Source organism: Vigna umbellata, chromosome 4 (genome assembly GCF_029865625.1).
Source record: "Vigna umbellata cultivar VRB3 chromosome 4, Vumbellata_1.0, whole genome shotgun sequence".
NCBI lineage: Eukaryota > Viridiplantae > Streptophyta > Magnoliopsida > Fabales > Fabaceae > Vigna > Vigna umbellata.
In genome coordinates this window covers 25,164,283-25,179,886 of record NC_142168.1, presented here as the reverse complement: position 1 = coordinate 25,179,886, position 15,604 = coordinate 25,164,283, and the positions used below count along the sequence as shown (strand labels likewise).

Sequence of the window (15,604 nt, the reverse complement as noted above, 5' to 3'; positions counted from 1 at the left end):
TATACTTATTAAAGTTCTAACTAGTTTGAAATTTTGACTTTTATACTTGTTAAAGCTATAATATATTAAAAAGTTGACATTTTTTTTTAAATATCAGTTCTGTATGAGCTACCATTCATATACATACCTACAGACAATTCCTATATATATATATATATATATATATATATATATATATATATATATATATATATATATATATATATATATATATATATATATATATATATATATATATATATATAATAAATAAAATAATAAATATTGTTTTTACTATTTACACATCAATTATTAGTTCCTAAATTCAATGTATAATGAATCGATACAATATTTTTTCTAATACAAACACTTAAAAGAAATGCAATCCAATGCTTCCTAACCTCCTATAAGACCTGATGCTCCATTTGAGAAACGTTACGGAATATTTACACAAATTCAAGTCTTGTACATTTTAATTTGGCATAAATTTATCAAACCACTATGACTCAGTTACAAGCATTTTAAAGACTTCACGCAGAAATCCAACCTTCAATGTTTGAGGCAAAAGAGAAAGCACCACCACAATAGTTTTCTTTTGCAAGAGTTGCAACTGAGAAGAGGTTATCACTAATCAAGGCTGAAAACAAGTAAGAATCTTGATCCTTTTGGTTCATATTTAATGATGTTTTGATTTAACTCATGGTAAGAAATAATCAATTAGAACATAAATGACAGATATATTTAAGGTTAACAAAGTCTAGGATATACTAATCTAAGTGAAATAATTGAACAGGGCACATAAAAATCTTTCAGCCATTTCGGCATGGGAAAACAGCAAGAAAGGCATTTGTGTTCGTTTTCTTCTATTTCTGCATTGAATGTGGCCAAAGAGATGAACAAATTAAGAAAGTTTATAAATATTTTTTATATATTCTTTTTCTCATTTATTTTCACTAAATATAAGACTCCTAATTTCATATTTGAAATTCTTATCCAAACCTATGGAAACACTAAGATCTTTAAAAATATATTGACATACTTCTTAAATACTCCAAAGAAAAAACAAGTTAATGTTTCTTTTTACATTTTTATATTATTTAACTTGTTTTGTAGAAGAAATTATAATGTCTGTTAAAAAATCTTATTTATGTCTTCGTTCAACGAAAATCACATTCAACTGGGCCAATAAGTCTTCCTTTTATTTAGAGAGACATAAGCTCATTCGTAGTGAAAAAACTCTCACTTAGTGAGTAGAAGAAATTGACAATGGCATGAAAAACATGTTTTTAGCTAACGAGAGGTTTGTCTTGTTCAACAAAAAGCTACATTTTAGAAGTTGTTTATAAAAGTCAGATTATGAACGAAAAAGGGTGTTTTTTTTAGAGAGAGCTTGTATAGAGACTTGGACAAAGATAGAGGCATGTGGAGAGTTCAAAAATCACTTTCATCTTCATCTATTTCATTCTTTTGTTCCATTTTTGTGTGACTCATGTGAGTATCTAACTATCTTATTGATCATTGAGGTTGGATATAATGTATTTAAATTTAACATATTTTTTCATATGTGTTTAACTAACCATTCTTTTGTTTCATGACTTTGTGTTTTTTTCTTATATTTATTATCTATGATTGATTATTTATCTTATTTATGCTAGAAATATATTATGTAGAGTGTTTTAAAATGATGTATATTGATAAAGAAAATCTCGTAGGCATAATATAGAAACGCCAGATTAATTTATATTTTGTATACGAATAAAATTATCCAATATAATGAAAATAATAAATCTCAGCATAATCATTATCATAAGTTGATAAGATAATCAAAATCAAATATGAGAAGAACATACCTGTAGTAATATTTTCATTTTTTTTTTAAAAAGAAAAAACATAGAAAAGGCTCAAGTTTTTTTTTTCTTCTCCCTTGAGGTTCTCCCCTGAACTTTTATATTACGCCATCTTCTAACAATTTAATTTGTCTATGCTAAATTTATAAAATTGAGTTTACATGTCAAAATCAATAACGTAATTTGTATCAACGTAATTGACCAGGAGCAACGTGACTTTAGGTGCTAAAAATTACTTAGGAGAGACTTAAAAAGAAGTGTGAAAGAATTTTTTTAAAATGAATTTTTGCCTTTTTTTTCTGCGTTTGGAGCTAAACAATAACAACCTACAGAGACTAACATTCTTCTTCCACACTTTTTATTTTATTTTCAAATACGTTTGATCAACTGAGATAAATTCCTTGATTGCCTATTTTTAAGAGTGTGAAGTTAAATTTAGAATTCTTTACACAAAAAAAAGAAGAAGAATAAAGTGTAAAATAATTCATCATCCTATGGTTGAATTTTAAAGTTCTGCCCCCCTTATATGGGTTAGAAAATTGAAGAGGAGCAACGTGATTTTAGGTGCTAAAAAATTTAGAGAGACCTAAAAAGAAGCGTGAAAAGCTTTTTTAAATTCTACGTCAACACAAAATATGTACCCCAAAAGTCTTTGTCATTTTGTTTCTTTATGGTGAAATATTCTAAAAGTATTTTCAGGAGAGACGAATAGCAACTTACACAGATTAACATTCTTCTTTCACTCTTTTCTCTTATTTTCAAAAAATATAAGGTAAAATTACTTAAGACGATAGTGGCATGTTAAACTTTTGGCAAGCATACCAATAGTCAACTGTAGTATAATGATTTTTTAAGTAAGAGTGTCGAACCCACGAGGAACAGTTTCGATTAAATAGATAAATTGTTATCTCAAACAGTATATATACAAAGATGTTCAATTTGATTCATGATGGATGTTGATAAATAAAACTACTTTGCGTGAAAGTAAAATAATAACAACAAATAACTTAACAAAGGTTAATATGAGAAGTTGGGATTGAATTCATCTATCTCACTCGTCTGCAATCTGGATGAATACAACATATAGCAACTGAAATTACCAATATTGATGCAACACACAAAAGTCATTTATATCGATTCCTCGCATATAAAATTCATAAGATCAGTTCCTTGAATATTGATTCCTCACATATCCAACAAACTGTCCAGCGTTATATTCAAGTGTTATAAGCAATTGATAAACTGAAATCTATCCCTAGCATCACAGAATATCAAGTATTCTTGCTCAAATCAGGGTTTTAGAAATACTTCCCAGTCAAGTCTAAAATCCACATTCATGAAACTATTGATCCGGTAGAGTCAAGCATTAAGAGTAGAACAAAAATACCAATGTTGAATAAAAACAGAAATGCTATATATAAATATCACCAGATTACATCCGAGTTCGAATCGATTACATTCAATCCCAAGAGAAGAGATCAGCCACTCATGGTAGCCATTGACATTCTAAGAGATGAAGAAGAAGGTACTAAAGCTAAAATGGAAGAAAAACTCTTTGGGTACTCTTTCTCCGTAGCTCTCCGTTCTCCCCCTTTCTTTCTGCTTCGTAAGTATATAAACTGCCCGAATTCTCGCTTAAGCTAAATTATTCTCGCTTAAGCGAGAAGAAACTTCTTGGAGAAGATAATCATTCTCGCTTAAGCTAAAATATTCTCGCTTAAGCGAGAATGACTTTTAAGGTAATGGCTTCCTGGACAATTCTAGCTTAAGCGAAATCATTCTAGCTTGGGCGAAATATTGCAGAATTTGCTCTTCTCTCTTAGTTTACCTGAAATGTATACAAACTAGGGATCAAATGATTTCCTTTTACTCAATAACTCAGAAACATGTGATTACATTTCATCTTTCTTAGATTGGGGAAAATTGATACAAATGTACTCAATTCAAAACATAAGTGCTCAAATTCCATATGAAAATTAACTACTTTTTTTGCACTTATCATGGCATTAAATTCAACTGATGTTATTCACTACAATCTCGATTAAGGGTTCTAGATTGTTTGATAATTCAAGAATGTTTGGTAGTATAAAATCATCCTTCAACCTTAAAAGTGCAAGTATTATAGTTAGATATATTATATCTAATCCTAATAAATAAAAAATTAGGCTGTGTGTTGACATGAGAGGAAAACATTGTTTAAGAGAAAATGAGAGGAATGATTTGCGAGATGATTTCTGTTTGTTTGGGTTGATTTGCGAAGACTGAATTGCGCTGATCTACGAGATATCCTGATTTTATCCATTTCGTTATGTTGCTCAGATTTAAAGTGAATTACAACGAAATGTCATATGTACCCCCAACTGTTTGTAAAATACCACGATAATATTAACGTTATTCGAGTGTTTGAAACTCAAGAAGACGAAGAAAAATGAAATTTGACTTACACGTATTCGGTTCCAAGCTTCTGAAGAAAAATAAAGGAACTCGTATTCGGTTCCAATGTCCCTATATTTAGTTCCTCCATTATGCAGGAAGTCTCCCAAGCCATTTATTCGGTTCCAATGTGTGAATCTCATCATTGGACTTTCATTTTCGTATTGTTTTTTAATATATTCATTTCTATCATTTCAACTTGTAGATATTTTGTCCAGTTTTATGTCTATGTAATTCATTACTGAATCATTATTGTTTTTTCTCCTGTAAAGCAAGCATATGCCTCCTCCTATGCTCATCAATTGTGTTCTCTTATTTCATTTTACTAATATTATAAACTTTTAAAATTAATTTTAATTTTTTTCTTTATAAACATTTTTACAATTAAAAATAAATTCATTTTACTAAAATAATTTTTTTGTACAATATTAAAATTAATTTTAATAATTAATATTAATTTTTTACTCTTTATAGACATTTTTACAATTAAATATAACAGTAACAATTATAATTTTATATTACTTTAATAACTAGGGGCATTTTGGTAATCTTCAATTTTTATCAATTAAACAAATTTTTATCTGTTACATCAATCAAATCCTACACTAATTTTCACAAACTTTACTTCCAAATTCACTCTCAATTACCCACAAATCCACTCAAAAAAACAACAAAAATATTACCTTCAAATCCCTTCAAATCCATTCAATTAGTCTCTCCCAAATCATCTCTTACAAATCACCTCATGTGAACACACCCTTAAAGATAAGAGGCACTTTTTATTTATTTTTTAATATTTTTCTATTCGTATGTATTTTTTATTTTATTTGTATTTGTATGAATATAGATAGATAAATATCTATTGTTATAAATTCTTGTTTCTTGTCCCTATCAAATTAAAAAATCATTTCTACCGATGAATCACAGAATTTAAATTGTACTAAAAAGGGGTAAAATGGAAAAGGAAAATGGCGTTTGAAAATTGATACAGCCTACAAGAGCACGTTGAGGCCCACACAACTAACAACAATGTTGACCAAAAGAATTAGCAAAGTTTCAAAAAATTGGTTTAATCAACTTTACGTCATTTTCTTTAAAAAATATAAGGTTCTCTATTTTTTTTTATAGAATTTTATAAAAGATAAGCAACTTTTCCTGAATTCGTTTGATAAGAAATGTGACCTAATAGGATATCCTAAAATAATCTTTATATAATTAATAAAACTTTCACGTAGGTATTGATGATATGTGCATCCCAAAAATAATAGCAGACACAAAATGTATGTATTGCATTTTATTCTTGTAGAACTATTAATGGTATGAGAAAAGAAAGAGAAGAGGATAAGATACATTAGATTATTAATAATAGTGAAACACGAAACACTAATAATGTAAATAAGACACACGAACAACATAACCTTGTTGGCATTTTAAGATGAAGAAAATACAAAAACAATAATTGTAGAGCACACATTCATAGAGTTCATACAGAGATAGATGAACGTAAAGTAAAACAACAGTGCTACATTACAAATCAACAATCACCAATATGATCGTAGTTTACCACATGTTATCAAGGAAGGAAAAATATGCATACCTCCATGATCTATAAATTAACAAAGGAGCAATAACTATCCAAAATCCCACAATAAATCCAAGTGTGAAGCTCACGAAGAACCAATTCACTCCATGCCCACCATTTTCTGTTTCCGAGTTGTCAATATATGGAATTTGCTGGTTCGAACTGCAATTGATGGGTAGGGGTGGACCACACAAATTATTTCCAACAAAGTCTGATGCTTCAAAGCTTTGAATTTGAGTGCCCGTTGGAATTTCTCCCTCTAAATGGTTATGAGAGAAATCTAGGTTGTTCAGAAAGCTCAGGTTTGATATGGTTGGAGGGATTTTTCCTGATAATTGATTCCTTGATAGATCAATGGATTCTAATAATCTCATATTGCCAATACTTGGTGGAATTTGACCAGACAATTGATTCCCAGATAAATTCAAATATATCAAACCATCTAGATATGTAATTTCTCTAGGTATTTCTCCTGATAAGTTATTATTAGAAAGATCAACATTTGTCACCAAGCCAAGTATACTATTGTACAATAAAGCCCTTCCTTTTGTCCATAGGATAATACTGATTGTATCCGATGTCATGTCATTAGTATGAATAAGTAAATCTGTACTTTTATATTTTTGGAACATGGCATTGAAGTAGTTGAAACAATTTGGAATATTTCCAGATAAACTATTTTGTGCAAGGTCAAAATCCTGAAGAAATATCATACCACATATGCCATTTGGAATATGACCTGAAAAATTGTTTGATCGAAGGCGAAGAATTTTTATTCTTGACAACTTTTCTCCAATCCATGTTGGAATAGTTCCAGAAATATTATTTTCTCCAATGTCCAAAGATATCAAATTGTTGTTCTTCTTCAAAGCAATAGGAAATATTCCTGATAATGAATTGTTACGGATGTTCAAAGACTCTAACCGAGCTAAAGAGCCCATGGTCAAGGGCATGTTCCCAACAAAATGGTTGCTTTGTAAATTTACATTTACCAATTTTGGCCACTTTATCCAACAATCAGGTATTTTTCCTGATAAGTTATTATAAGCAAGATTGAGAAAATTCAAGTCAAATGTCTTGATTTGCTTGCAACATAAGAAATCATACATGGAAGAGAATGAATTACCTGAGAGATCTAACCATATAACATCACTAGAAAAATATGGTAATTTTCCATGCAAGTGATTTGCGCTTAGATCAACGATCATAAAAGATAATGGATTTGCCAATGAATTTTCAATCTTACCATGAATATGATTATTAGAGAGGTCTAAATATTTTAGAGAATAAAAAGCCTTCCAAAAATAAGGGGGAATATAGTCTAGAATCCCTGTATTAGACATCTCTAAATCTTCAAGTTCATTTTGTGAGTGAGTCCATGATGGAAAGTTGGGACCTAATTGCCAAGAGCTCATATCCAAACGGGTAAGTTGGAAAGTAGGATGCCAACGGCGACCCACTTTTAAAGTCAATTTGTTTCCTGATGCATAAAACACTTTCAAGCTTGTAAGATTTTCAAGATGACTTTCATCGACAACTCCTTGAAAATGATTGTCATCAATGTGAAGGTATGACAATTTAGAGAGTGATCCAAGACTTTTAAATGGATTTCCTCCAAGTTGATTTGAAGACAACATAAGAATTTTCAGTGATGAAAGTTTTCCAAGTGATTTTGGATGTTCACCATCAACGTTGCTGCCATAATAATCTAGTGTTAGATTGCCTGAAAGTTGATTGTATGATAAATCAAGTGCAACTAGAGAGGTAACATTTCCCAAAGAGGTTGGAATTGGACCTTCAAGTTTATTGTGTGATAGATCAAGTTTAACCAGAGAAGCCACCTTTCCTAAAGAAGTTGGAATTAGACCTTCGAGTTGATTGTGTGGCATATAAAGTGTAATTAGAGAAGTCGCATTTCCTAAATCATCAGGAATAACCCCTTGGAAGTTGTTATACGATAGGTCCAAGAACTTGAGATGAGAAAGAAAACCAAAAAACCAATGAGGTATAGAAGATGATAATGAATTTTCATGCAAATCAAGATTTTCAAGAAGTGTGAGGTTTCTAAGACCATCGGGAATTGGACCTTCAAAGTAGTTATGATATATGAAAAGAGAAACAAGTTTTTTCAGTCCAAATACCCACTTTGGAATAAAAGAAATTGTAGAATGATAAGCAATATAGGAAAGATCAAGAGTGAGGAGAGACGAAAAGTTAACAAAGGATGGTTGATTATACCAAGGGAGTGTACATTCTGACAAATGTAAGTGTTTCAAAGAAGAAAGAAGTTGGAGGGTGTGAAGCAATGGAAATGATTGGGATAGGTTTGAACCTCCCAAATCAAGATATTCAAGTTTTGAAAGACTTGACAACCAATCATCATTCCGAACAAAATAATGACCTCCAAGATGAAGGTAGAGCAAGTTGGAGAGATTTCCAATTTGAGAGGGAATAGTTCCATTGGCAGCATAACTTAAGTCTAGATACGCCAAATTGGAAAGATTACCAATCTGGGGAGGAATGTTGCCCATAAATCCAGAATAAGAGAGATCCAAGTGAATTAAGTTGGTCATTAAGCCCAGAAAAGAAGGAATTGGCATACCTCCTACAACTGACCGAGTGTAGCTCAAGTCAAGATAACAAAGCTTGGAAAGACTTGACAACCAATCAACATTTTCATAAAATAGAGATTCTTTATCATAATATCCTCCACTGAGGTGGAGGTACAACAAATTGGAGAGATTCCCTATCTGGGAAGGAATTCTTCCGTTGGCAGCATAACTTAAATCAAGATAGAGCAAATTGGAAAGATTACCAATCTGGGGAGGAATGTTGCCCATAAATCCAGAGAGGTCCAAGTGAATTAAGTTGGTCATTGAGCCAAGAAAAGAAGGAATTGGCATACCTCTTCTAAGTGACCAAGTGTTGCTCAAGCCAAGATAACAAAGCTTAGAAAGACTTGACAGCCAATCAACATTTTCATAAAATATAGATTCTTCATCATAATATCCTCCGCTGAGTTCGAGGTGGAGCAAGTTGGAGAGATTCCCTATCTGAGGAGGAATTCTTCCGTTGAAAGCATAAGAGAGGTCAAGGTACAACAAATTGGAGAGATTTCCAATATGAAGAGGAATGTTCCCCATGAATCCAGCATGAGAAAGGTTGAGGTGAGTTAAGGAAGTCATTGTTGCAATGAAAGAAGGAATTGGCTTCCTATCAAATAGATTGCCGCTGAAATCCAAGTAATTCAAATGCTTCAAATCAACCAAACAAGGATTTATCTCTCCACTTAATGCTTGTCTACTATACTCTTCCCATTCTTCTTCATAAACATAATCATCTAGGATTTCATCGTAAAGAGGAAGTGGAGTGTTGAGGTGAAGCTCTGCAACATGAGATGTGACGTTGTTGCAGAGAACTCCATACCAATTGGGATTGAGAGAAGCATTCCAAGAAAAAAGTCTATTTGAAGGATCAATGAGATTATGCTTCAACTTCAACAGTGTCTCTCTCTCACTTTCAATACACACTGTCTCTGCGCTCAGACTTAGAGAAATCCAACTAAGATGAACAAACACGATAATCAAAAGGAAGGAATTCATTTTAACAAGTGCTTACGGGTTATGCATACCAAATAACATATATAGTGCTGCAATGCCTTTTTATCTTTACGCTAATCTATCTAACTATTTTCATTTACTATACTAAATTTATAAAATCAAAGTCACTATCATATATATTAAATTTAACAACTTAATTGACTAGGAGCAGCGTGATTTTAGGTGCTAAAACTTAATTAGAGAGGGATCCAATAAAAAACTATGATAGACTTTATTTAAATTCTACGTCCACAGAAAGTCTGTCCTTTTTTTCTGCATTTGGTTTAGCTGCAGTTGAATGTTCTGATAATACCTACAGCAGACAACAATAACATATTAACATTCTTCTTCTACCTTTTTCTTTTCAAATATGCTTCAATTGACTCAGATAATTTCCTTGATTATCTACTTTTAATTGAGTTTGAAGTCAAAATTAATATCAATTACTCAACATCATCAACACGTTTCCCCTCTTTATAGACTGCTCAAGATGGTGGTTGGATTCAGTTCAACACGTCTTATTTTATCATTCTCACTATTTTTTAATTTTAAAAAAATTTCATAAAACCTGATCCATTTTACGGGTTGTAAAAAAACATCATATATGTTTTGTCTCTTTTTAATAATAAGATGAGTGAATTAATTTACATGGACTTCTATTACCTAATCCATTTTACGGGTTAGAGAAATGAAACTAGTCCAAAGACTTTATATATATTGCTTATCTTTCTAGTCATGCCCATTTTATGGGTTAGAAAATATTTATAGATGAAAAATAAATAAATCACATGATTTCAAATAATCGATCTTTGAACCCATATATGGGTTAGAAAACTACATTACACAAAAATAATGAAAACAAAACTATTTTTATTGACATGCCTAAATAAAGATAATGTATTTATCAAATAAATACATTTGATTGTATGAAATAAATAAGGATAATGTGTAAAACCCTAGAAAATGGTATTCTAAAAGTGGTAGTCTAAAAATAGTGAGACTCGATTATTTTAATATTAAGCAGTTTTATTATAAATAGTTTTCTTATAGACGAGTTTCATTATTTTAGAAGGTATCATCTCTCTAGAAACCACTTTCTAGAGTTTTCTACCTTCTCTCTAAGAGTTCTTGATCTCAAGTCATCTATTCGACGATCAGGAATCGCAACGTCGAGGTCTACTTATCTGTCCGGACAATTTCTTGATTTGAGCAAGTAAGTGTCATCCCTCTTTTCTAGGTTTTTCTTGAATTTAGGGTCTCCTTCTATTGATTCTTAGTTCAATTTAAGTTCTAAGAGTTGTTTTCTATCACCAATTGGTGATTTATAGTCGTTTCTAGAATTTCCTTGAGGTGCTAGCAAACTGTCAAGGTTTCTTTGAGTTGTGCGTTTTGACCTGAGGTAAGGGAAGCTAGTTAACTACTTTTAATAGAAATGTATGGTGTGAGTTTGGTGGTTATGATACTTAAACCGTTGGAGTTGGAAAATGTGACCTTATATGAGTAGTAATTTAGTGAAATGCATGCTTTGTTGATTGAGGGAGGCTATTCATGTGTGAAATTTGTTCTATGTATGGTTGTGATGCTAAAGTTGATATGAATGAATCTGAATTGTATAAATTGGACTGTTATAATAGAAGAGAAATCTTGGTTATTGGTGGTTTGGTCTAAAATGGAGGTTTAAGATAGTAAAAAGGTGAAAAAGGGTTATTGAACTTAAATGGTGGAATTGAGGTTGTTTATGAACTGATTTGGATTTTGTTTAACATTGGATTGTTAGAGGTTTGAGTTAGTAGAGTGTGTTGGTAATGAGGTAGAGTTCTACTTGTGTTAGAACTCAATTTAGAGTGAGTGAGATAGTGAAAACTTGAGTTTGGAGTTCTGTGTGAAAATAATCAATTTGGGTAATCTTGGTAAGTCAATTGGGACTTGTTAGAGCCCCTAAGTTACTTGAAATTGTGCCACAAATGGTAGAATTCAATTTGGGTCCCTAAGTTGAGTTTTTGAGAGTTTTTGAGTGAGATTTTGAGTTCCCTTGTTTATATTTAGGTTATAAGTGTTTAGACAATCTTGGTTAAGTATAATTAGGTATATAATACAGTCTAGGAGGATTAGAAGTTGGGAAAAATAGTTGGAATTGGTAAACTTGGTGTAGGTCGCGTAATTCTGCAAATTTTTGGTGCTGTAGATTATGCAGATTCGTTGAGCGAATGGATTCGCTTAGCGAATGGTTGTAAAGGTAGGTCCCCTGTCTGAGGACTTTCGCTCAGCGAGAGGGTGCACTAAGCGAGTGGTTGAGTCAAGGAACACTGTCAATTTTATTCGGATAGCGAATGGGTGCGTTGAGCGAGTGAGTTGAGGGTCTGGTCCACTGTTTGGGGGGTTTTGCTTAGCGAGAGTATGCACTAAGCGATTGGTCCAAGTTTTAGTTTACTCTTTATTTCCTTGTTCTAGTATGATTTAAATGAAGTTTTGGAATCCTTGTGAAGTATGTATGAATGTGTATTATGTTATATGATTGATCATGTCGTGAGTTGGTTTCAAAGTGGTGAAAGTAAGTTCCAAAGTAGAATCTCTTGGTGAGATTCCAATATATTTTAGAATGAATGTAGGAGCTCAGTCTTGGAGATTATCCTGAAAATCCAATGGTCTTTCATTCTCACATAGAGGGGATTGATCCATGTCGTGACGAGTAGCAAGAGGTCTTAGTCTTGGAGGCTTCTAGTATGCTCCAAGGCTTGGAACAGACTAACCTCGTGAGTGTGGTAGGGTGAAATCAATTGGCAATGACTTTGCAAAGCAGTAGAAGCCACCACGAGTGCACAACCCGCCATAGCTTGGAAATCATTCTAAGTCCGGACAGTCTATTCATAATAAGTGTCTTGCATAAATTGTTTGATGATTGTGTAGTGATATGTTAGTTGTATGTAACAAGTTTTAAATGAGTTTATATTCATATGTTGTTCCTCAATTGTAAACTAGCTTACCCTTACTTTTCTGTTGTTTGTCTCTGTATGTTGTTTCTCTTTTGCGATGATCACTTAATGGTGTGAGCTTAGGGATTCACCTTTTCAGTTGTTCCAGCTAGAGATGAGGGAGTAACAGATGAGTTGTTAGATAGATCTACAAAAGTAGATCTTTTCTTTGAAGGAGTTTTGTTTTACACAGTCATTCTTTTAGCATCTATGTAACGTTTCATTTTGATAGTTTTATACTATTAAAATGGGATGTTAGGTAATGTATTTAAGTAAATAGTTAAAATTCATTTAACCCTTGTTTACAATTAACAAAGTCTTTATATAATTTTCAATGATTTCTTTTCCTTTATTTCCTCTAAATAAAAATAAATCTTAAAAATTAATATAGAAACCCATTTTAAGAGTCTCTCACAAATAGTCAACTTCTCGTATAAATATTATAATAACCTATAACAAAATGTATATGAATCAAAATTTAATTACATTGTATCTTTTTACAGTATATTTTTATTTATAATATGTATTCAATAATTTCACATCACTCATAAATCAACATCAAGAATAATTTAAATACGTTTTCTTCTCCAACGAATAATTTAAATATAACCATTTAATGTGCAAGACAAAATCATTATAAACATTATTTTTTTAATGGACTTAAGGTAAAAAATAATTATTTGATATTATAATTTTTATTGATAAAAGTTTATTATAATAAAAATTTATTAATTTACTGAAAATTATAGTTTTTTCTACTCAGCCCAATAAACATACTAAAACACACGACCCATAAGGTCCTCTGAACCTTTTCATTATGGAACAACTCAAACCTACGTCTGTTTAAGTCATATCAACATATCATAACTAATATCGATAGCTTGATACTATGATTACTATTTGTCATTATGTTATTATTAGCTACATTGTTATTATGTGATTAAGGTAAGTATTATTCCAATAGGAACATAGAGCCACGATCCATATTGAACCTATAAATACAACTATTATTCTCCAAGGAATACTCACTTCGTAATCAATTATACTCACCATATTCCTAAATATCATAAACTCTCTTACTAACTTGAGCATCGAAAAGTCTTTTACAAGTGGATCTCCTCATCTCAACAAGGGGTTCAATTCCAATCATCAAGAACCCTCAAAGCCACCACTAAGATCTTGTCATCTGTCTGCAAATTTGCGCTCAACATTATGGTAAAAACATTTGGTACCCATCGTGGGGACTTAGTAAAACCCTTTCCTAACTTCACATTACCATGGTCACCACTCTAAGTCAAGCACAACTTTCTTACAAGATGCACTACAAAAATAATACATTTTAGGAGAGGCTAGTTTTTGGGGGTTTTAGAAACCCCGAATAATTTCCGGCGATTTATATCATAAATCGTCCCTGATCACCTAAACATTTTCCCAAGTTTCCTCCCTCTTCGAGCCTTCGTTCCCTTTTTTTCTCTCAGCATCTAATGTAATATTTCTCAAGCCCTAGTTGTGTCTTTATCCCTTTTTCTCTGGCTCTGGAGCTAGCCTAATTTTTCCGCAAGCCCTATTCATTCCCCGCATCACATCATTTGTGGGCTTCACTTCACAGGTTTTCTCTCCTTTAAATTCCTAACTATTTTGTCTTCATCTCCTTAAAATCCCTTTTCCGTCCATCTTCCCAAAATGCAGAAAAGAGTTTGAAAACCTTGCCAGCATGAAAAAGGTCAAACATGAATCGTAGTCTTCTTCATTTTTTTTTTGGGTTTTTCTCTGTTTTCTTCTTTAGGACCGAAATCCTAATTCTTCTTCAATTTTGTTTTTCCCTTTTTTTCTCGTACCAAACCCTACGAACGAGAGTAATGGGGGTGGAGAGGCAGTCAAGTGCGATTTTAATGAAATTAGGGTAACGTAAGGGAGAAAAAGTGAGTTATGGCGTGAGTGCAAAAATTTGACGGTTGGAAGGTAAGAAGAGTGGAAAGACCTAAAGACATCCTCTTTTTAGTAAAATTAGAGCGAGAATTGAGGAACAAAACGTGTATTTTTGATTCAGTATTTTACAACACAAGAGGCAGAATATGTTTAACACTTTTAATAACTAATTGATAATAGACTCCTCATAATGGATTGTAATGCACATGCCATAATTTGTTTCTGTAATTTCCTTGGTTGGTAGTTGATTTTCTTTCTTTTGAATCCTGTAATGGATTGTAATGCACATGAGATAACGGTGATTCTTACCATTATCTGTGGTGCAATTTTCTTACCAAATAAACTCTCTTGAAGCTTAAAACATGCTTAATCCTCTCTTTTATCTAACTTTGTGAATAAGTTTAGCTTAGGTTATACATAGGAGTTTTCATCACTAATTCCTCAAATTTTGTAGCCAATTTGTGTTCTTTGGAAGAGCATCTAAACTACTAAGAGTGGGACCCTAGGAAAAGCTGCAAAAAGCAAGTGTTTTGAAGGATCATGAAAGATTTCCCACGCCTGGGCGCCTCAGGAGGGGGGTGAGCCCCATTCAATTCGCATTTCACTACAAGTTTCACGCTAGGGCGCCCAGAAGGGGGGCTGAGCCCCATTTTGTGCACAAACCTCGCGCCTGGGCACCCTAGACAGGGGGTTGGGCGCCATTCTTCATGTAGGAGCTGCGCAACCCTCGCGCCTGGGCGCCCTAGAAGAGGTCGGCTGGGCGTGACTATTGCTAACATGGCACCATAGACCTATTTAAGGCTTCCATGCAACGAGGGTGCCATCTTCTTGTCGGCTGAAGCTCTGAAACATCATTTTGGACCTATGGGAGCTGGTTTTGAGCAGTGGGAACTCTCCATTCTTCCTCCTTGGGTCTCCACCTCTTCCATTTTCTTCCATTGTAAGCTCAAGTATGGAGAGCTTAGTTCATTTTGTTGGGGAATGATGTAACTACGAAACTTTCTTGTAAATGCACTTGTGTTTAATGAATATAAGCTTCTTTTATTTATTGTGAGTGTTTATTTCCTTCTCTTAAAGCTTGTTGTGACTTGATCAAACATAGCATGATTCTTTGGTTTGCTTGATATTGGGAAATATTGTGTGAACCTTAAACTAGAATAAACACCTAAAGGAAATTGTGTCTAGGGATAGAGCTTGGACCTTTAGTTGTCTTAAACCTCTAGTCTTAATGTAGATGAACTTATTAGGTTACCAAGGGATTGG

At 32.5% G+C, this 15,604-nt stretch overlaps 1 pseudogene; it reads right to left on the bottom strand.

The window, feature by feature from the left end:
* Window positions 1-5,666: 5,666 nt before the first annotated feature.
* LOC124827760 (uncharacterized) lies at window positions 5,667-9,443 on the bottom strand (annotated as a pseudogene).
* Between the last annotated feature and the right edge of the window lie 6,161 nt (window positions 9,444-15,604).